Genomic DNA, 24,575 nt, shown 5'->3' with positions numbered 1-24,575 from the left:
CATGAAGAGTTTTTCTTTCTAGAGCTAAGATACTACCAATCGCTGTGAGATGACTTTTTGCAGCATATGCCTCCACCCTGATGCCAACACATTAATGAGGAGAAATACTCCCCAGAAGATTTTCAACTTTTACTCAAATGTTTTCTCTGTGGTAATTTTCCTGGTGGCTAATATCCAGAGTTCCACTGCTTTTAAATCCAAAGGGGTTACCTATACTGAGATCTGTAACACAAGGACTTTTCAAGGTAGAGAGTGTTTTATTCTTTTATCCCCTCTTCTTGAGGTTAGGTTAGTACAGAATGTTTGGTGTCCTGGAAGGGGTCCAGGTTAACAGTGAGTTGGATAGCTCCCGGATGGAGTTGGGTATTTGGCGAGGAGAGTGACAGGTATCGCTCTTTCCAACATATCAGGAGAGAGACAGCCGGGTCTCGTTAAGGGTTGCTCCATGGCACTGCTGGTGGCCAGCGTGACATGATAAGAACGCGCCTCCATTCTTTCCAGTGGCAGCCATACCTCCTACCATGATTTGGAGCAAGAGGCTTCCTCATATTTGGCTTGCGTTGCTCACTTCTTAGTAAAATAAGAGGTGGGCCACACAAAGCTGTCACTTGACAGATAGTGTCAGCAGCCCCCTGAGTGCAAGCCAAGGCCAACCATCAAGCAGAAAGCAAGTACAGATAGATGTTCAGGCAGAATTCTACGTGAACGAGTCAGGGCCTAGCAGGTGTGAGAAGGGCCCTTCCAATTGATCATCTGCCTTGTGTGCTGTGCTGACCACATCTGGGATACACTGTGTGGTCGGGTCCCTTTGGAGGTGAGGGATTGAGAGACTAATATGTGCGCAGGCACAAATGGGGTTATTCGGACATTTCTGTACTTGCCAGGGTGTGTGTTCTAGTAGGATTTCCTGAGCAAACACTTGAGGGGAGGCTAAAGAGTTCTACCATTACCCGCCTCCCATAAAAATCTACTGGTTTGGGTATCAGCCCCAGCTAAAGAAACATTTTTAAATCGAAACCCTGAGACATTTCTATTGTTCTGAGTCAGATGATCACCAATGCTGACATGTGCCAGCTTTCCACTAGGGGGAGATTCTAACACAGCACAGACACCAGGAGGAGCTGTTATTGAAGAGACTGAGCTGCAAAGAAATTGTATTTTTAAAAACGATTTTAATTAAAATATAGCTAATATACAATATTATATTAGTTTAAGGTGTACACAATAGTTATTCAACATGTATATACCTAAAGAAGTGATCCCCACAAGTCCAGCAATCTCCTGACACTGTACCATGCTATCATAATATTATTGACTATATTCCTCATGCTGTACATTACATCCCCATGACTTATTTGTTTTATATCAGAAATTGGAACCTCTTTTTTCCCTTCACCTTACCCCCCTTTTTAATTTTTCAGTTACAGTTGACATTCAATATTATTTCATATAAATTTCAGGTGTACCCCATAGTGGTTAGATATTTATATAATTTAAGAACTGATCTCTCTGACTCGTCTAGTACCCACCTGGCACTATACATAGTTATTATTATATTGTTGACTATATTTCCTAAGTTTTATTTTACCCATGACTATTTTGTAACTACCAATTTGTACTTCTTAATGCCTTCACAATTTTCATCCTGTGTCCCAACGCCCTCCCATCTATCACCCCCAATATATCCAGTACCCACCTGACACCACACATAGTTATTACAATATTATTGGCTATAATTCTTATGCTATATCTTACATCCCCATAGTCATAGTCTTTGTAACAACCAATTTACACTTCTTAATCCCTTCCCCCTTTTCACCCATTCTTAACCCCCTCTCATCTGGCAATCATCAAAATATTTTCTGTATTTATGAGTTTGTTTCTGTTTTGTTTGTTTGTTCGTTTTGTTCTTTAGATTCCACATATAAGCAAAAACACATTGCATTTGCCTTTCCCTGTCTGACACTCCACTCAGCACAATACTCTTTAGGTCCATTCATGCCACCACAGATGGTGAAAACCCATTCCCTTCCATGACAAGCAATATTCCATTTTATACATGTACCACCTTTTCTTTATCCATTCTTCCATCGACAACACCCAGGCTGACTCCATATCTTGGCCATTTTAAAAACTGCTTTAATGAATACATGGATGTACATGTCCCCTCAAAGTAGCATTTTGGGTTTCTTCAGATAATTACCCAGAAGTAGGATTACTGGGTCCTTCTTTGTTACAGCCTTTGTTTTAAAGTCTGTTTTGTCTGGTATAAACATTGCTACCACACCTTTTTTTTTTTTTTTTCTTCATGAAAAGGATTTCCCATCCCTTTACTTTCAGTCTCTGTGTGTCTTTTGATGTGAAGTGAGTCTCCTGTAGGCAGCATATGTAAGGGTCTTGTTTTCTTATCTATTCTGCCACTCTATATTTTGATTGGAGCATTTAATCCATTTACATTTAAAATAATTGTTGATAGAGATGTAGTTATTTCCATTTTAGCATTCATATATTTATTTATTTATTTATTTAGTCTTAAAGAAGTCCCTCTAACATTCCTTGTAATACTGGTTTGGTGGTAAGGAACTCCTTTAGCTTTTTCTTGTCTGGGAAGCTCTTTATCTGTCCTTTGATTCTAAATGATAGCTTTGCTGGGTAGAGTAGTCTTGGTTGTAGGTCCTTGTTTTTTATCACTTTGAATATTTTGTGCCAATCCCTTCTGGCCTGCAAAGTTTCTGTTGAGAAATCAGCTAAGAGTATTATGGGAGATCCGTTGTAGGTAACTAAATGCTTTTCTTTTGCTGCTTTTAAGATTCTCTCTTTGTCTTTAACCTTTGGCATTTTAATTATGATGTGTCTTGGTGTGGGCCTGTTTGGGTTCATCTTGTTTGGGACTCTCTGTGCTTCCTGGGCTTATATGTCTATTTCCTTCACTAGGGTAGGGATGTTTTCCATCATTATTTCTTCAAACAGGTTTTTTACTCCTTGCTCTCTCTCTTCTCCTTTTGATACCCCTATGATGTGAATGTTGGTACACTAGATGTTGTCCCAGAGGTCTCTTAAACTCTCCTCATTTTTTTGGATTCTTTTTTTCTTTTTTCTGTTCTGATTGGGTGTTTTCTGCTATCTTATCTTCTAAATCGCTGATTTGATTCTCTGCTTCACCTAACATACTGTTGATTCCCTCTAATGTATTATTCATTTCAGTTATTGTAGTCTTTATTTCTGACTGGCTCTTTTTTATGTTTTCTGTCTCGATTTTTATGTTTCTTATCTTTTTGTTGAAGTTCTCCCTAAGATCACTGAGCATCCTTATAACCAGTGTTTGGAACTCTGCATCTGATAGATTGCTTATCTCCATTTTGTTTAGGTCATTTTCTAGAGCTTTGTTTTGTTCTTATATTTGAGAAATGTTTCTTTGTCTCCCCATTTTGGCTGCCTCCCTGCGTTTGTTTCTATGTAGGGCTGCTGTGCCTCCTGGTCTTAGTAAAGTGGCCTTATGTAGTAAGTATACTGTGGGACCCAGTGGTGTAGTCTCCCTGGTCACCAGAATTAGGTGTTCCACGTGCATTTCTTGAGTGGCTTGTGTGTGCCCTCCTGTTGTATTTGAGTCTTGATTGCTGTTTGCTTGTCAATGGGAGGGATTGACCCTCAGGCTGATTGGTTGTGACGACTGGCTGTGACCTCAGTGGAGAGCTATTGTGCAGGGGCTGACCCTACAGAGCAGGGTTCGCTTTAACAGGGCTCTAGTGCCTGCCTAGTCTGCCCTTTGGGTGTGTTGTCCTTGGAGGTGGTGGGGTGATGTTCCAGCTCAGTCTAAAGCTGGTCATTGGGTCTGCCAACCCTAGGGCCTCCTGGGAGGGGACTGACCACAGGCTAAGTTCAGCCACAGTCTATGCTCTGCCTGGGGCCACCTGGCATAAGCCACGAAGCAATCTGCAGATGACCACCACCTGCGTTTTGCTTATAGGTGCCTTGAGAGGCCAAGCTGCAAACCAAAACCAGCTGTGGCTAGTGCTGTGCTTAGGGCTACTCAACCAGAGATACGGGACACAGTGAATCCAGATGCTGCTTGTTTGAGTCTTGGGAACCTTTGAGAGATTTTAGTAAAGCCTGCAGCATGAGCCAAAGCAGGGCATTTCTATAGAGAAGCCACTGGAAATAGCTTGGGTGTGGCCAAAAAGTCGGTGTGGCATGATCTCAGGGAATCGCTAGGGTGGGGCAAACGAAAGGTGATAGCCAGTTCATTGGAGACTCAGATATAGTATCTGCTTACATCTGCATGCAGGGAGTGGGAGGGCTCAACAAAGAAACAATGGCTTCTGCCAGCTCCTCTATCTGGAAGAAAGCTGCCCCTCCAGCTCTCACCCTGAGGCCAGACAACTCAGTTTCCCCCCAGTATGTCCCTAGTGCCTTTCGAGCTGCTGCCCCAGCACTGGAGCCCAGAGCAAGTGAACCTGTTAGCGGGTAAGTCCATGGGTGGGCCCTTTAAGAGGAGTGCCTAGGAGTGCTGCCACCCACCATCTCACTCAGTCACAATCTCTGCTGGTTTCCACAGTCAGAAATTATGGAGACTTCTCTCCCCTGCACTGAAACCCTGGGATGGGGAAGGACTGGGACCCCTTGCTCCTTGGGTGGTGGGGGGGGGAACCTCCGCAACCAAGATAACTCTCCCAATATTTAATGGTCACACGCAGGTGTGGGCCAACTTGTTTTGAGTCCCTGCTTTTCCTACTAGTCTCGAGGTGGCTTTCTCTGTATGTCCGTACTTGTAGCGCTTCGGTTCAGCTAGACTTCAGGTGATTCTCAATAATGGTTGTTCTGTGGTTTAATTGTAATTTTGACGTGGTCCTGAGAGAAGGTGAACGTAGCGTTTACCTACTTGGCCATCTTGACTGGGGAAAAATACAGAAATTGGATTTTTGTATGTGGAAACACAACTCTTTTCTATATATTGGCTTTGATATGATTTTGTGGTTAGATTTAATTTTGGTCCTGTCAGTGTGGATGTTATATATCCCCCCCTTTTTTTTTTTTCGTAATTGAAAAAGCTCAAGCAATTTCTCTGCAGTACAGGGCATTTTCATTTCTTTTTCTATTGTCAAATAATACATATAATCTTCCCTTCTCCCTGGCACTGAGCTGGGTGCCACACATAGTCAGATGAATGGGTGGGCTGATTCTTCTTTATTGTTGGGAAGCTCAGTGTCAGTTTCACAAGATCCCAATGTCTGTTGGGGCTCTCTGGAAACTGCTACCTTCTCATTCAGCCTGACCAGCAGCATACAGCTAAGCCTACTCAACACCAAATCTACTTTGTACGTTTATCACCTTCCTTCTATTAACTATATAGCTAAGAAGAAATGGGGCCATCCTTGCTTTCTGAATATTTTTTTTACTGGTTGAAAACCAGTGAGTAAAAGGTATTAATCTTGAGGGCAGTGATATGGAAATGCTTTATTACCATGGTAGGAGATGCTGAGGTAATGGAAAGAACATCACTCTGGGGCGAGAGGTTATGTTTCAATTCCTGCAATGCCCCTCACTATTGGTTCAAGGTTCATCAATTAAGTTGGGATAATAATGCCCATGTCCTAGGACTTTTAGGAGATGGACAAAGATATGCAGGTGAGAAGGCATAGCATAATGACTAGCACATGTTAGGTGTTCAGTCCATTACTTTTCACCTTGGGTCAAGAAGCCTCTTTGCCATCTGGTCAGTTTTAAAGACAATCTTTTTCTCATGCGATTTTTCCTCATATTACTGAAAGGCCTGTTCTCCTGATCAGTGTGAGATAAGAATGCCCTTGTATAGAGAAATAGGAAATGGGCAAATTGAAAAGAGAAAGCCATCTGTTAGGAACAGAGAACATGATGTATTTGCAATCAAAATGGATGAGAACTGCTTCCCAAACCAGGTGGCCAACAGTACGCTGCCTCTGCCAACCCGAACTGCCTTTCTGCCCATATATTGCTCATCTGGGTTTGCTCCAGAACCCAGTGCCACCCCCAGCAGGGGTGCCTTCATCGTCTCTGGATTTAGGGTCTTCGACCTTACCCCAAGATGATAAATACTGCAGTGCTTTGATAGATGGTATTAAATTGAGTCTCTACTATCATAGAACTAAATTATAATTTTACACATTCCTTTGGATGCTCCCAGGATTTGATAAATGACTCTGTGAGCATCAACATCCAAGATTTCTTCACCCTCGGGGGCCTGGTTTACTGGTACCTGGCCACAAAATCCCAACAACAAGATAGATTTAAGTTCAAGATTTATTGCACTCTGTCTTCTTGGCTTCCCATTTGGTACAGGATGTGCATTCCAATGGAAACACATCGCTAAGTGTGGTTAGGCTGCGTATAGCATCATTACCTCAGTTCAGCTACATTTTGGATAAGTAGGCTTTTATGGGCTGGCCTGAGAACTTTGCCATTGTTAGCTAAGGGATATGAGGCCCAAATTCAAAATGACTGGCTTACCAATTTTCAGAATTACCTTCTTACAAATTGGGAACACCCGGTTCTTTTGTAAAAGGCCAGAACCAGATCTATGATTCAGATAAGGAAGAGCATTTCTAAATGACAGGAGGACCCACAGGAAATATGTTTGCAAGAGGGGCTGATGCACCTCAGGAAGACAAGCAGGGACACACTTTGGTTCTTAGATCATGAGTTCAAGTCAGAGAGCAAGGTGACTCAGAGTAATGGACACTGCACTTCAGGCCAGCCCCAGGGACCAATGGCCAGGTCTTAGAGAGAAAGAAAGGCAAAAACAAAGAGAAACACTAAAAGTTATGTGCATTGGAGGCTCAGTGTGGGCAGAGTGAGAGCAGCACCCTTGACACCAGCATCCATGTGAGGTGTTGCCACTGTGAAGAATAGCAGAGTACAGGCAGCATTCTTAGCCGTTGGGGAAGCTCATGGAACACATGGGGACTTCGTTAATGATTGGAGAGAATGTGAGGCATCTGGAAATGCCAGATAAATGTGTTCTGAAGGTTGCTGTGACCATAAGTTTTACCACCAAACTCGTATTGATTAGGAAACATTTTTACATCCAAAAAAAATTTAAACGTGTGTATGTATGAGTATTATATATATATATATATATATGTATATATATGTGTGTGTGTGTGTGTGTGTGTGTTATATTTGTGTGTATTATATGTGTGTTGTGTGTGATACATGTTTGTATATATGTGTGTATTTGCATGTGTGTGTATATATACATATACACACACATACATATACCTACACACACGTATACGTGCATATAACATAGCTGGTTGTAGCCAGACAGTAGCATTGAGGAACCCAGCAAATAAGAGAAGAAAAAGGCACCCGAGATCTTCAAAAGTGGAGAAGGGGGAGGGGCGCAGACAGCCGCAGTGCGCCAGAACCTGTCTTATCCCTGGCATTCTCTCCCCAGCATCTGAGCCCTCACTCCTTTTTCTATCTTTCTGGCTTTTGACTCCAGGCTTCCCACAGATGCTGGCTTTTGCCTGGTTTTGATTTCGCATGCCTTCTGGTTTTGCATCTCGCATTACTTACACTAGTATCTGATTCAGTCTCTGAGTCTGTCGCTGTTTCAAGCAGAATTTCCTGAGGGATTTCCACAATACAAACAAAGTGTATACAAACAAATAGTTCATAAAGAACAGGGATTTTGCCTCTATCCTAACTCCCAACCCCAGGCCTATACACAGAAAGTGACCTGTAAATATTTGTTACATGAATATGGGAGCCAGGTTAAATTTAAAAATAGATGCCTTTGATTATAGAACTTTAGCCCTTAATGTGTTAAAAAGCATTGAGAATGAGCCTCACTCTAAATCTCATGCCTTATTTAAAAATTAACTCAAAATGGATCATGGATTTAAATATAAAACTAGAACTATGTATTACATTTAAACAAATTTAAATGTAAAAGTAAAACTATACAACTTTAAGAAGAAAATATAGGAGAAAGTCTTCAGAACCAAGTGCCAGAAAGGTTATTAGAGATGATACCAGAAACACAGTCCATTAAAGAAAAAGCAAATTGGACTTCATCAAAATTTAAAAGCTTTTGTGCTGTGAAAGATCCAATTAAAAGAATGAAAAGGCAACCTAACATCCTGGAAGTAAATATTTGCAAATCATATCTCTAACAAAGGACCCAAACCTAGAATAGAGAAAGAATTCTCAAACTCAACAGTAATAAAACAAAAAAGTCCAATTATAAAATGAGCAAAAGACACAAACACTTCACCAAAGAGGAGATACAGATAAATAATAAGCATACAAAAGAGATATTCAACATCATTAGCTATTAGGGAACTGCAAATTAAAATTGCAATGAGAAATCACTGCATACCTGTTAGAACAGCTACAGTAAAAACAAAACAAAACAAAACAAAACAATGATAACATTGGTGAAGGTGCAGAGAAAGGTGGGAGTATAAAATAGTACATTGACTGCTTCTTACATAAGTACGCATGCAACCACTACTCCAAGTTAACTACATTCTTGGGCATTTGTCTTAAAGAAATGAAAACATGTTTATATAAAAAACTATACACAAATGTTCATAGCATCTTTAGTCGTAGTAAAAAACTGGAAACAACCCAAATATTCCTCAATTAGTGAAGGTTAAACAAACTATGGAACAGCCATACCATGGAATATTAATTACTCAGCAATAAAAGATAATAAGCTCTTGATACATGCAACAACCTGGACCAAACTTAAGGGTATTATGCCAAGTGAAAAGAATTGACCTCAAAGGTTACATATTGTATGATTCCATTTATACAACATTCTTGACATGACAAAATTATATAAATATACTGTAGAGCTGATCAGTGGTTGCCAGAAGACAAATGGGAGGTTGGGAATACAAAGGGGAAATATAAAGGAACCCCTTTGTGGTGATGGAATAGTTCTGTGTCTTGATTGTGGTCATGGTTACATGAACCTATACACAAGATAAAATTGCATAGAAGGATATGCATGCACACACAAATGAAAGCATGTAAAAAATGCAGAAAACTGAATAAGGCCTATAGTTCAGTTAATAGTAGTGTACCAGTGTCAATTTCCCAGTTGACATTGTACTACAGCTACATAAATGACCCCATGGGGGAAGTTGGGTGAAAGATGTGGGACTATTTGTACCATTTTGCAACTTCCTGTTGTATCTATAACTATTTCAAAATAGAAAGTTAAAAAAAGAATCTAGAATATTCAAGAAGGGGCTCTAACCATGAGACCATTTGTTCCCGGAGCACTGGGTAGAATTAGTGTTTTACAGAACACTTGGGAAATGCATGTCAAAGAAATTCGGTTCTGGACCAACTATTGTTCCCATTGTTCTGACATCTTAGCCCCAGACCTACCAGGTTTCACTTCCATCAGTAGCCAAGCTGGCCCCAAAGTCCTGTCTCACAGAGTTGGTTTTGTTTGAGAGCGGTTTCTGGTAAGGTTGTATCTTGGTTCATTTCTATTTTTGCTTTGCCTCAGCCTGTGCTATCAAGCTTCTGCCCCAATGTGTGTCAGTCTATGACAAGTGCCATGCCCCATCTATCGTGCCTAATGAGATGTGACACAGGTGTCACGTCAGGATAGTGACAGCCAAGAGTCTGGAGGAAACAGATTCATTGTCACCTACTCTCAGAAGGTATTATGACATGAACAGAAGCTGTGAATGGATCTGGAAGAAGTTGTTTCTGGAGCAGCAGATCTGCAGTATGTGTATATTTGGTTTGATAGCTTTATCTCTATTGACACACAACCTACATTAATGGTGGTCGTAAGAATCACTTGAGGAAGCCCTGTTACTGCTCTGTTATGTCAGAATCCTGACGGATGGGACTCACCAGATGATATTGATTCTGGGACCACATTTTCTTCTATGGTATCACTTTTCAAAAGATCATTAGTTGAGAGCCTTGTTACTTGCAATTCATATTACATGAAGTATTTAAAACTGATAAACTTTACCCACTCATACTAGCACATGTATTTGTGAAATGATTTTTTTATTCCCTTGCACAGCACTCAGAAACAAACGAATGTAGAGAGGTGTGTGTGTGTGTGTGTGTGTGTGTGTGTGTGTGTGTGTGTGTGTTGAAAAATAAAGGGTAAAACTCATTTCCAACTTATTAGAATTTCAACAGCATTTGTGATACTCCCAGGGCCTTGGGAAATAGAGATTTTTATTTTGTTTTGCTTAATTATGGTAGAGGAATCGTAAGAGACCATATGAACATTACCTTATGAGCCCTACAAAAGCCTTTATGAATGCTTTTAAGAGTTATTTTTTAATTGACCAAAAAGAAATCCTAACAAGTGAGTCTGATGGACTTGGTAACTTGTTTGCTATTGGATATTCTGGCTTCTCTTTAGAAGCCCCATGGGAGCCATAACACAAGGACAGCACAGCTTTATGATAATGAAGCAAAGACTCTTTAGCAATCCGAGGTAATATAGCAGAGCTGGTCCCAGTGGTGCACATCGTGATGTGACCTTGATGCCTTGCTGTGAGTGTCCTTGACAATGGTGATCCATGTCATCCTTGTCTTTCCCAATGCTATTGTTAGCAATAGAACAGAATCTAATAAAAAGTATGACCGGGCTTTATAGTCTTTCCAACCACCTTCCCCTAACAAGGACTTTTCTGGGTTTCTTTGGGTCCTATGATCTTGTTGTGTTGATTTAGATCAGTGATCTCCAAAATGGGGTGTTCAGATTGATCCACTGGGGTGCAGAAGAAAATGTTAGAACTTTCATTTATATTTAGTTTTATCTAAAAAATAAAAAAGTTTAACTTAACTCATACTAATATGCATGTTAGAATTGGCAACCTCACTTAGTCTACGTGTCCCAAATGTAGTCATGGGATCCTGGTAGTATTCCCAGTATCTTAAGGAAACAGTGGAGACTCTTGGATCAAGACGATTGATGACAACCTCTCCTTTAGCCATCAGCTGTCAGGATATTGAGAGATGTTGCAGTGGACACTTTCTTGATGAAGTAAAATCATGCCATCTAGCTTTAACTAAATTAATCCTCACAAAATGAGCAATTGGTTTAAAACAATTCCTTCCAGGAATTGGCTATATCTATACCACAGACAGCTCTCACCTAGGAAATGTCCAAACAACCCAAATAGTCCATTGAAGATAGTAATGATGAAAACACCAGAGAATGTCAAGAAAATGGAAGAGCTGACATTTTTCCTGCTCCCTGAGTGAGTTCTTCATCTGTCCACATCATGGGGTATTTTAAAAGTCAGAGATGACCTATTGGATTTGAAAAGAAGTTGGCCAATCCATGAGAAAGTGCTTTTTGGTGAAATGCATGTTACGAAAAGAACAATTTGAAAGTGGATAATTGGAAACATTTCCATGTTCAGGTGATTTTATTTTTAACTAAAAAAAAAATCGTGTCACCTATAAAAGCTTTCATATTTGTACACATAAAGAAACTATCAAAAAGCTGTTGTAAATTTTTCTGAACAGAGTTTTAGTGTTTTTTAACCTATTTACTAATAGCACAAAAATGTGATTAGGAAGAGTAACTGAATGACATCAGAGAAGATGAAATTTTAGCAACAGAATTTAAACAAAAATCTTGGTGTAATCAGTGGAGTAGAGTGAAAATGAACATCTAAAGGGGCTCTTATTCCATCTGGTTCTACGCATTTTTGTGAGGGAATTTTTTCAGTTTCAATGAGCAAACAAGCCAAGTATCAAAGAAAGAAAAAAAAAGAGGGGAAGCGAAGGAACTGAACCAACAACCTGAATTAGAATCACTGCACCACAAGAATTAAAGCAATATATTCTCAAATAATGAAGCATATTCAGTCATACCAGTCTCACTAAAAATTATTATTAAGTTCCATCGTGAGGGAAAAATTTTGTTAACTTGGCAATAAATTACTTTTGAATATGTATACATATTTTGAGATATAAATATGACCTATGTCTCAAACTTTTAAAAACAGTGGAGGTGTGCAAGGAGCTCTTCAAAGTAGGTAGAGGGTGGGAAGATGTAGAGGCCAAAGGTGGGATATGTCGTAAGGAGCCTGGGATATGATATTTTAAGGTGATAGAACTGCAAAGCTGGGATTCTGAAGTCTTTGGAGACATTTTCAAGGGCTGAATATAGGAATTCCAAACATCAGCTATCAGGAGTAGAAAAAGACAAATATTGTTTATTAGCTATATTTTAATAAAAATATTTTTTAAAAGACATTATGAGTTATATAAAAATCTATGTGTGTACCTGAGGAGTGTTTATGAGCAATAGGGTAAAAATCAAGATGTTAAGAAATATCTGTAATCATGAATGCTTTGAAAATAAAATTGCACTGTTAAGTATTACAGATTCTATGGCTCTTTGAAAAACAATGTACAGCACTGGGTGCTTTCGCCTTGACCAATGTATTCATCAGCTCAGGCTGCCACAACAAAGGATCACAAGCTATGTGGCTTCAACAACATAAATTTATTTTCTCACAATTCTAGTAGGTAGAAGTTTGAGATCAAGATGTTGACAGAGTTGGTTCCTTCTGAGGGCGATGACGTATTAAACAAAATTCAACTATGTAAATTTTAAAGACCTTGTTGGCTTTATTCAATGATTCATGAATTAGCAGCATCCAGTCTAGCAGACAGAAAGGAGCTTCGAGGAGCTTCCAAAATGTAAGACCTTTACAGGCAGAAGGGAACAGAAACAAGGGCAAAAAAGCAGCTTGATTATTGCAAGGTTAGTTTCCTTATAGGGATGGCAAGGGTCTGTCAGACAGATTACCTAACTAATACTTATCAAGCGATTCTTGATTAACTGGTTTATAATTCCATTTCTGGGAGAGCTGACACTGTAACTAAGTAAATCTCAGTTTGGCGATGTGAGGCTTAGCATAAGTGGCTCCATTTGGGGCCTATTGTCTTGTTTTTAACAGAGGGAAGGCTCTGTTCCCTGTTTCTATCCTAGCTTCTAATGGCTTGCTGGAAATCTTTGGTGTTTCTTGTAGATGGCTGTATTCTCCCTATGTCTTCACATCACTTTTTCTCTCAGTGTATCTGTCACTGTGTCCAAACTTCCCCCTTTTATAAGGACACCAGCCATATTGGATTCTATTCCAGTATGACCACATCTTAACAAATTACATTTACAACAACACACTTTCCACATAAAGTCACATTGTGAGATACTGGATGTCAGGTCTTCAACATATGAATTTGGAGGGGATATAGTTCAATTGATACCAACCACAACTATGTAAATATAACAGTCCACCTCCTTGATTTCTTTTAAAAGTGTGACTTTGGTCAAGGGCTGGGGTTTGCAAAGCTTGCTGTTTTGCAATACTATTAAGAAATTACATCTGCTCCTAATTGCCCCGTATGCAGCCTCCATCCTGTACCCACGCATGGTGCTCCATAGATAGAAACTGACCAGGAATATTCTCAGGCAAGAACCAGTTATAGAATTTACATTTCTGTCCCTGTCTCTAGCCATGCCTTCCCATGGCTGGTTACTCTTTCCCATATGTCATACCCTTTGCTCTTCTAAAGCTCCAGATAAAAAAATTTCAGGCCAGACAGCATTTCAGGGTATCTGTACCATCTGTGAAATATCTTCCCAAAAGAACAGTAAAAGGAAGAACTTTAAAGGTCATATTTCAATAAGATTTTCATTCTGAACATACCAACAGTGGGATTTAAAAGAAAATTCTTGCCCTTTATTTGCTATCATTTTCAATATGAATAAGGAAGTTGTCCTTACCCCAGGGAAAGAGGATGTTTTCTTTCAAAATACGGTGGCTAGAAATAGAATGCTAGGCAGTTGTAAATCCTTAGTGTAGGTGATAAACAGAACGTATTCTGATGCATTTTACGATCTATGGGGATGAAAATTTTCCACAACCCTCAAGCATTGCTTTTGGTATTCGTGTGAATGAGTAGTGGCTTGAATAAGAAGTAAGGCCTTGGAAACAGCCAGCAGGCTCCTGGAGAAAGAGGTGACTCAGCTTCCATACGTAAGTTCCAACTACAAGTTGCAAGTAGAAAATGTGAATTGAAGTTAAATTTGCAAACCTAAAAAGGTCTTTCTAAAATATTAAAATAACCCAACCTGAACCCAGTACAGAGATAGTAGTAGAACTATAAGCCTCTGGATTGATGGAAGATACTTTAAAAGTAAAACTTTGAGGGGCTCACTGAGGGATAGGGTGAGCAACGGTCATGGGTGCAACCTTCCTCAAAGATAGGAGCCACACCAGATGTGTCTGACTGAAGACTGTGATATGCATGGGTAGTAAACAAGGAGACCTTGCAGTCTTCTTCCAATCTTGTGATTCTATGTCTCTGAACTCTGGGTGGTGAAGACATTCTATGGCAGAGTGAAGTGAATCTGGGCCAGAAATCTAAAAGCCTTTCCCGCTTCCAGTTCTGCACTGAAGTATTCAATTTTGAGAGTAAAAGAAAAACAGGGAATTGACATCCAAAAAACAAAAAAATTGTTGACTACCTGCACTAAATTGGATGAACCATTTATCATTTCCATAGGAAAAGTGGAGTGGTTTGCCCCCAGAGACTAACTCTTTAGGTCCATCTTTGGGAGGATAAGAGAGATTCAAACCTTTCTAAAATGTATTGGAGTGCTAGGAGTTAGAGAAGCTCTATTTATTCTCAAATGTCCCAGAATCAGATTGAAAATAAATACCTCTGTGGTTCTTACAATAAGAGGCAGCTTTTGTCATTGCTCCTGAGATAAATAAGCCCTACAGATGGGACAGAAGGTCACTTGATCAGTGTGCCATTTAAAATCAAGAAGGAAGAAGGTGGCAAGTGTCGGGAAGGGGAAATTTTCCCCCTTTTTCCTCTTAGTTCTTCTGGTTAGTTCAATAACCAATTGACATGAGACAGATTGATAGGAGAAAATAACCAAATTTAACTATGTATGTATGCACAGGGGTTCAATAAGAATATGTGAGTAAGGTTAGAGGACAAATCAGGCAGTTAAGGCTAATATGCCATCTTGAGTTAAGGAGAAAAGGGGGTTGTAGTTTGGGACTTCAGGGAGGAGAAAGGCCATTCAGGTGGAGATAAAAAAAGCAAATGTTTGGTAAACAAATGTTTGCTGGGCCATCTTCAACAATGGGACACGGAGAGGACTTAGATCAAACAAGGGCCTTGCCAGGTGCCTCTCTGTCTATAACACACTAGTTCATATTAAATAATGGTTATCTATGATGATAGCTCTCTTCCTGGAGCAGGTCCTCTATCTAAATTCTTTTAGGCAGTAAGGGAGCTCAAAGGTTCTTGAAGCTTTTGTGTCTTAAAAATAACCAGATTAAAATAATCAATACCCCCAAAAAAGACATATTTGGGGATGGCAAACTCGGCTCCCCCTCACAAGAGTTTTCTAATTATATCCCTCCTATGATTGGACTAGTCTATGGTAAGCCAATCCACTATTTTTTAATTGTGGCAAAATATACATAACATAAAACTTACCCACAAAATTTTAACCATTTTTAAGTGTACAATTCAGTGGCATTAAACACATTCAACAGTATCTTGCAACTATCCACTACCTAAACTTTGTCATCGTTTCCAAAAGTTTGTCATCATCCCAAACAGGAACTTGCCACTTCCTCTTAAATCCAAAGGAAGTAAATGTGCAAATTTCCTTACTCCCTCCTCTCCAACTCCAAGCATTGTCTCAGGTCCTGAGGTACCTTCTACCCAGGAACAACGAATGGTGCTAAGAACAGGTGGCACCCACCATAACCACACAACCATCGTAGCTAAGGTGCCATGACCTGTGGGGCTGGGACCAGGTTGTACCATGCTGACATGGAGAACACGCTCAGACCCTACGCCAGTATTTTCCCAGGAACACTGCCTCCTCCACATGGCCTGCTCGTTACGTGCTGAGATGAGCGCTCAATTAATTTTAATGATGTCATAAACTAGATAATCGGAAAATAAAACGGACCAGTCTGCTTTCAGTCTTACGGGTTAATGACAATGGACATACAATAAATGAACAGTGTTAAGGCTGAAAAATGACCCCTTCCTCTTGGTCATCTGCCTGGACTGGGCTTGTAAAGGTCCATCAGCTTTGTTTGTTTAAAAGGCAGCAGTAAATCTCTGAAATTAGAATGGACAGAGCAAGAGGGCCAGGGCATCCTGCTCCCAGGTTTCAGCTTCCCTGCTCCACTTTGGCTTTTCCACCCCAAACCCTGAGAATGGTAACACTGCTTCTGCCTCTGGGGTGAGGAAAAGGTTATGGGCAGAGGACTTCTTTTAATCACTCAGGCCTCCTTCTACAATGGAGGATCAGCTCTGACAAGATACCAGTTCTATCTGTGCCACTGCCACTTCTCACCTTCAGTCACTCAGGCCACATGATATTATTAGTATATTTTTGTCTTTGGTGGCTCCTCTGCTATGATAATATTGTAGATCTGTTCCATTCATCTCTGGGAGATGAATTGAGTGACTGGACTTGTGAATTCCAGCTCTCATTACTGATGGGGAAAGGGAGGCTTGGTGCAGTAAGTGACTAACTCTAAAATAACCAGTTAGTTAAAACCCCAAACCTTACCTGTGGGCCGGTTTATAGGTGCTTCCTTTCCTAGAAGCAGGGCATCAGAAGACAAAAACTTGGGACTGAGTATGGTGAGAACCAGCAGAGACAGTAAGCTGACAGCTTGAGACTATGGAACCAGAGACTGGACACAATATTCTGAATAATAGAATTCCAGAACTGAAAATAGCCTTAAGGGTTTTTTTAGATCGATGAGCCTCAAACAATTCGTGCTGGTTAAAATACAGATCCCTAGGCTCTTCCCTTACCTGTTCATTCAGAATTTCTTGGATATGGGAATCTAGAAGTCTGTATATTTTAATAGCTTTCCAGGTTATTCTGGTGCTGTACCAAGTCCATGAAATAGTGATAGCATTGATCAAACCCCCCGCAGAAGATGCATCTGAAACAACTATGAGACAGTCTCCTCTTGGTGCTGGACTTGCACTCCTGTAAATGCAGCCTGGGACAGCATTAGCATTTTCAATGATGGAATGAATCATTGTGGATAATCATTACTGAGTTGGGGATCACAGAATATTCTCAAGTCCTTTTCTCATGAATCACCATCACATTTATTTATTTATTTATTAAAAAAATTTTTTTTTAATTTTAATTTTTTTTAAAGATTTTATTGGGGAATTGAGGGAGTGGAACAGTGCTGTGGAATCAGGGGAAGGGGAACAGACAAGTTGCTGTCCTTTTGTTCTTCAGTCTAGTTGTGGAGGACGTTGCTTCACTGTCCCATGTTGGTATTATCATTGCACTCTTCTGGGGTGAGGCAGATCGGCCGCCAGCCTCTGGATGGCTGCTCACAGCGGCTCTTGGCAGCTCACACTGGCTGCCAGCCACTTATGTTGGCTGCTGGCCACACATGGTAGCTTATGGCAGCCCACTGCAGCAGGGGCTGCAGCCTACGCCGTCGCTGGCGACTCATGGCAGCCCAGCTCTAGGTCGAGCTATTGCTCACCATCTTAGCTGTAGAGAGCAGTGTCACTGGTCCTCATGTGGGATCCAAACCGGGGCCCTGCTGCTCAGAGCTTGCATTCCAAGCCAACTCTTAACCAACGCGCCACTTGGCTGCACATTTATTCTTGAATCTCTAAAGGCACAACACAGGGATGAGATTGAAAAAACTAGAAGCATTAATTTCAGCCTAGTTTAGTCTGCCCTCCTTTTATTGTTAAAATCAAAGGTGTTTCCATCTCATCATAGGTATCAAATTATAATACAAGCAGGAAGTAGGCCTTGTTCTATAGCACAGTTCACATTTCAATTTAATTCAACAAATATTTAATGGAAAAGTAACTCAGTAAATTATTGAAGTGCTAGGCACTTAATATAAAAATACATAACTCATACACAAGGTGGAGTTGATATTTGCCACCAGAAAGACACAAAGTGTTATGCACGTTCAAAGAAGACAAAGATCACATCGTGTTGAGGGCAGGCTGAGGACGGTGAGAGGCCTTTTAGAGAGAGATCCCATTTGAGCTTCCTTAGATGGGCTCAGGAAGGCATTTCATATACAGAAAACCTTGTGGGCCAAGTAATGAATGTAAGAAGTGTTGCAGGTGAGGGTGGTCATAGAATAGTCAATTTTATTTTTTTTAATTTTTTTTATTTTTTATTTTTTAGCTGAGCCATCCTGCTACCTATTGGCAGCTTAGCGGCAGCTCAGCTTGGGCCGGGCATCAAACCGCTGTTGCTCAGAGCTCAAACTCTTGAGCGAGCTCTTAACCAACTGAGCCACTTGGCCGGCCCAGAATAGTCCATTTTAATGCTACAAAAGTGGGTTAGGGCAAGTGCATGAAGGGTCTTTGAGCTAAAGAATTTGGATTTCATTTTCCATAAGTGGGGACTCGTTAAAGGCCCTGGAGCAGAGGAGTGGCCATGTGGGACAGACTGAAGTCAGGGGAGATTGGAGTCACGACTTTCTTTCGAGAGGTAGAAGATCACAAAATATTAAGTCCCAACAGTTGGAAACAACCTGTATTGGTTTCCTATGGCTGCTGTAACAAATTACCACAAACTCTGTGGCTTAAAACAACAGACATTTATTCTCTTGCAGTTGTGGAGGTCAGAAGTCCAAAACCTGTTTCACTGGGCCAAGATCAAGGTGGCTCTGGGGGAGAATTTGTTTCCTTGTCTTTTCCAACTTCTAGATCTGCATTTCTTTGCTCTTGGCCCCTTCTGAAACAAGCATGTGTTATTTTGTAGTTAAAATAAAACCTCTAAGATTTGCTAACCTGTAAAATGATATTGGAATAATGAAGAAGGAAAGACGACTCCCAGGCTTGCAGCCTGGGTGACAGACAGAGCATGGCTAGGCTACTAGCAGACATCCGGGCAGGAGAAGCTGGTTTGGGGAAGATGAAGGTTTTTTCAGATGTGTTTGTCCTTTTAGGCAAGCCTACAAGTCCTTGGCTTTTAGTCTGTATGACATGAAACTTCCAGAATTTCCATCTAATCAGTCACTAGGAAAAAAAATCTCCTTTTGCAGAACCAAGATTGTTCAGCAGCTCTGGGTTTCCACTTGAAAGGCCCCTCTGTGCTTTCACAGATCTCTGACCTTGGAGACTGGCTCTAATGAGATGTGGCAACGGCCCCTTCACTCTGGCCTCTCATCAGCTTTGGCAGCACTGAGCTGGATCCCCTGAGAAGTCCTGTTGTAGTTCTGCTTGAAGGTGGAGTGGAGGAGCAATGGTTGGCAGTGGTCTCACTGGGAGTGGGCCCGGGATCATCCCTACTGCCAGATGAACAGCTTCTACTCTGTTCCCTCCCCCAGAGGAGGCTGGAACCTCCCACGCCACCTCCAGTGACCTCTCTTGCAGCAACGGTAGTTGAGTAAGTGAGGGGCAAGACAGGCCTGTGGAGAGAGGCCCAAGAGGGGAGAGGGAGCAAAGGTTAGAGGCCAGTATGTGCAGAGTGTCCATTCCTGATCTCAGTGAAAAACTTTTTTGCAAAAAGAACCCTAGACCCAAAAGGAAGAGGCCAGATACTTCCATGGCCTTTAGCTAACACAAGTAACCCATTAGCTTACGTAAGTAACCTCTGGGCTAATGTTGGGCTGGACTCTCCAACCTGTCTTCTCAGTCCAGTGTTCTGGCCACTGAGTGGGGCTCCTTTAGAGGTTAAAAGATAAACATTTATGGCCTCTCCTCAAAGTATACTTTGGTTTGCAGGTTTGTAGTAGGCTGAATAATGGCCCCCAATTATCCTTGGAACCTATAAATGTTACCTTTATTGGGAAAAAAAAAATCTTTGCAGATGTGTTAAGGACCTTGAGATGGAAGAGACATCCATATCACCCAGGTGGGTCCTAAATGCCATCATAAATGTCTTCATAAGAGAGAAACAGAGGGAAATGTCACCATACACGTGCATGCACACACACAGGAGGAGGTAGTGGGAAGACACAGCAGGCAGCGATTCAAAGGTACTGGCTTTGAAGATTGAAAAGATGTAGCCACAAACCAGCAGCCACAAGAAGCTGAAAGAGGCAAAGAACAGATTCTCTCCTAGAGTCTCTGAAGGGCATCCAGCCCGCTAAAACCTTGATTTTGGTCAGTGATACTAATTTCAGACTTCTGGCCTCCAGAATTGTGAGAGGACAAATTTCTGTTGCTTTAAACCTTCAAGTTTGTGGTCATTTATTTCAGCAGCCACAGGAAACTAATACAATGTACAAGGCCACCTTGGGTCTGTGATCCTAGAAGCACTCACTATGCCCTTGACAAGTCCCCTTGGCATGCCCTGTGGTTTATCAGGCTAGCCCTGGGACTCTTCTAATGAAAGGCTCCTACTCCAAGCACCTGTAGTCTGAAAAAGCAATGAGAAGAGAGTCAAAAGACCCACATGGCTTTGAGCAAGTCAATCCATTGATCTGAACAACGGTTCCCCGATCTGATGAGAGCAGGGACCAAATTTCATTCCTCTTGGTTCATTTGTGGCTAGACTAGTGCTAGGCACATCCATGGTACATACTCAAAGTTTGTTGAATAAATAATATGGAAATTATTATTATCCTTTCCTGCCTGTCTCACAGGGTTTTTTCTTTTGGTGCCTAAATTAAAAATTTTTTAAACTATTTTGAAAATTGCAATGCAATAAACAAAAATTCGGTATATATTAACTGAGAGGTGTATGTCTCTCTAAACTGCATTACTTGGAATGAACAAGTTACAGATGGGACCTAGCTGGCCAGAAGCCATATCTCCTATGCACAGGTAATGTTAATATGCAGACAGGGACACAATCCACTTTTCTAAATGTTTAATTTGCTTCAAAATAAATTAGCTAACCAGGAATAGATACTGTTCTTTAAGTAAGTGGTGGCCATTTATTTAATTAAATTGCACAAACCTATGATTGAATTATGTTTAGAAGTTAGATAAAGAGAAGAGATGGGGATAGGGAGAAGAGAGAGTTGATTTTTTTTTAATTAAATAGTTTATCTGTGGACATGTGTGCAAGACTGTTGCTGGATGTCAGACATAACAGCTCATCTCAGGAACCACCCCCCACCTTAAGATTCCCTGGAGAACAGTGTTATCTTGATGCTCTTTGCACGCTGCTGTAATGTCTCCAAGAATGAGTGAAATTTTGAAGTGATTGTCAAGACCACAGTGAGCCTGCACACTGGAAAATCTAGGAGGAAAAAAATGATCTCTTAACAGGAATAACAGTAAGGCTTAGAATATTCTACTCAAAGATCTCTCTGCTCTCATTGCAGGTTAAGGAGTTTGGGAAAGACAACGAGAGAAAGCGAGTGTTTTTGTTTTTTTGTTTTTTTGCTGAATAGCCTCATAGGTGGGTTACAACTAACAGAAAGGGAAAGCTAGGCTTAAAGTGGTGCTCCCAGGGGCCCAAATGGCATTGCTGCAGCAGTTTCCTGGGGCCAAACCAGAGGGCTCCAGCTATCCTTGTAGGACATGAAGCTCTGGAGAACCATCCCAGTCACTGGCAGGCAGGGTCTGTGCTGTTTTTCATCCTGCCTGAGACTCACCAATCATGGATGCTGTGAATGTGAAGTAATGGATGTCGACTTCAACATAAGGCAAAAGATTTGAGGGGTGATTTTGAATGCTCAAGATCATTAGAGATAGTGAAAGGACCCAGGAGAAAATGGGAGAAATAATCCAAAAGAAGAGACCAAACAAAATGAGCCCAAGGAGGCAGAGATACAACTTAGGGCTACAAGTTTGGTTAGAATAGGAGAAGATGCCAGCAGGAGAGAAAAGATGGGAAATCCTGATACCATAATATACAGTATATGAGCACAGAGGCAGATATACTACGAAGGTAAAGTTGGGGGGTTCCTTGCTCCCAAAGACCTCTTTCTAAGGGTATGAAGGACTGACAATGTAGTCATATGATCATATGATTGGTAAAATTTGGGGAGAGGGGAGATGTTTTAACTGAAATTAGTTAAGGTTGATAACTGTGTTTATTCCAACGTCTTTTCACCCTATTTACCCATTTATCAGGTGGCCCTGGAATACCCATGGTCCTTTTGGATATCTGGCCAAGGGGAGCTTGATTTGGTGATGCATTTAGTCTGGCTTTAATGGGATATACTAATATGGTTTTCAGTAATTTCCATGAATAGTCATTCCATGTAAGAATGGCTTTCAGGAACATACCTAAGACTGAGTGTGTTGACTTACCCAACATTGTAACACACAGAAACAGGGCCCAAGGTCACATCGAGATTTGAACAAGTTCTCTGGTAACGGGCAGGAAAGGGTCTGGATAGTGAAGAAGAAATAAATGTTTGAAAGGTTTGGAGCCAAAGCTAATTATCAGACAAGTAACTGAGGCAGAGAATTTGGCTCTCATCAATGCCTAATCAAAATAGAAGATTCTCTTGTCAGGGATGTACTCAGTAATGCAACATATACAGCTATAAACTCACCCTGTGTGTTTTTCCTTTTTTCATGGGAGTTGCATGATATTTGAATTGATCAGAAATCTGTTTGTAGGACCCAAACTTGAAGCATACTATAAACAGCAAGTATGGCTGTGTGTGTGATGTGGGTCTCTTTTATTCAATCCAACTACCAATAATAAGAAACAAATCCTGATGATCTCTAGCAGAGGAAAGACCAAATTGTTTTGCTTTTCTTTATATAGAAAAAGGTATCCCAAAATCATTGTCATATAAAGAAGTAATGAAAGAGTAGGCAGCCAAAAAATTTAGGGAAAATGTATTGTTAAGTTGTTCAGGCAATCAAATAATAAAAAACATTGTTATTTTTATGAGTTTTAAGATGTTCATATTAGCTTTTTAAAAAGTTTTTTATGATTGTGGTTTCTTTTCACATTCTAAATACATAATCATGTTTATATCTAATTTTGAATGTATATGTATATATTCCTCTTCTTAAAGAAGGCTCATGAAATTAAATAAGCTTCAGGCTCCACATCACCTGGCCCCACCCCTGACTGAAGAGGAGGGTTCAGAGGAGGTATTAGCATCAGGCTTCCCTGGAAACAAAAGAGAGGATTCAAGGGGCCAGCTGGTGAGGAGGTACCCTTTATCAGTGTAGGAGGAGAAAGTTACATGGCTAGTGGCTGACTGCTCACAGGAGAAGATGGAGGTACCTGATGAGTGGGTGTGCTCAAGCATAGGGTATGGCAATGGAAAGAAGAAGCTGTGAAAGCATCTAATACAGTCTCTTCTGGCCAGGAATGTCCAGAAAGTGGGTGAGGTTTCCTGTTTGAAGCAGCAGGGCTGTCTCAGACCCTTGAAATCAAACCAGGTCTGGCTTCTTAACAAGGGAAATGACACTTAAGAAAACTCAAGGAAAAGGATAGTCAGTAAAACCTAGCTCCTCAAATTCTGAAGAAAGCATAGTTCTAATCCTATGATGCACTGGGCCTTTCAATGGCCCTAAGGAACTTTTGTTCTCAAAGCTTTGAGATTTGTTTCCTCTCAATTTTATCACAGGCAAGCATAGAGTGACATCCATAATAGGGTACTGCAACCCATTACACCTTAGCTTCCCTGAGAATTAGTGCTCGGGAGCAAATTCAAATTAATTATCTGGCTACATGATGGCAGGAGTAACCTTTAAAGTGGATGCAATGATCATGATTTATATAATATATTTAATCATTTTTCAATAGAGTTAATATTTAGAAAGCAAGTGGAGAGAAATAAATTATGTCTTATAGCTTTTCACAAACACCAGGCTCAGCTCACAAAAGAATAAAATTAACATTATCCAAGGTATAGAACATATCAGGTGCCTGAAGCAATAAATTAGACTACGGGGATAATTAACAACCCTTACAGAGTCTTCTTGTTATATTAATTCATCCAGAAAGTAAATAAACAGCGATACACACAAGAAGCAGATTTCATCCATCACTCTCCTCTTGGAATCCAGAGGTATTCTAATCAGATAAGACATTATGAGATATTTGACAGATATGTGTAATACTTATCAAGATCAGTTGCTTAAGGATCTACCAGGGATATATCTAGAACAGAAGGAACAGGCTGGAAATGAGCCAAATAAAATTTAATTTAAACCTGGGTATATTTCTTATCATTTTCTTCATTTAGGCACCATTTTGGGCAGGACATGTGTATTTTATTCTGCTTTCTAAAGAAACAAAGGTCTAATAACTGAGCACCTGTAATGATGTGTTCTCTAATCCCAAGTGCCCTGATGCCTCAGAGCTGGTATTTGAGGAAGCCAGTAGAGTTCTTGGGGAATGTGTTTAGGGAGTGATGCTTTATTCAAAGTGAGCTTTCTGAGTCTAAAAATTCTGAAAATTTAGATTGCCTCAAGAGAATAAAATTAGAAGAAGAGGGATGGAAAAGCATAAATGGTGTCATATTTAAAAGTAGTTTACATAAAATTTTAATTTTCAATTAAATAAAAGTATGCACTATGAATGTTACAAACACAGAAAAAAAAAAGAGTTCCAGAAGGATACAGGAGCTCTACTCTCTAGAGTGAAGTATACAGTGGAG

Source organism: Hipposideros armiger, unplaced genomic scaffold (assembly GCF_001890085.2).
Source record: "Hipposideros armiger isolate ML-2016 unplaced genomic scaffold, ASM189008v1 scaffold_151, whole genome shotgun sequence".
NCBI classification, from domain to species: Eukaryota; Metazoa; Chordata; class Mammalia; order Chiroptera; family Hipposideridae; genus Hipposideros; species Hipposideros armiger.
The sequence above is the reverse complement of the archived record's forward strand: the minus strand, read 5'-3'. Positions refer to the sequence as shown.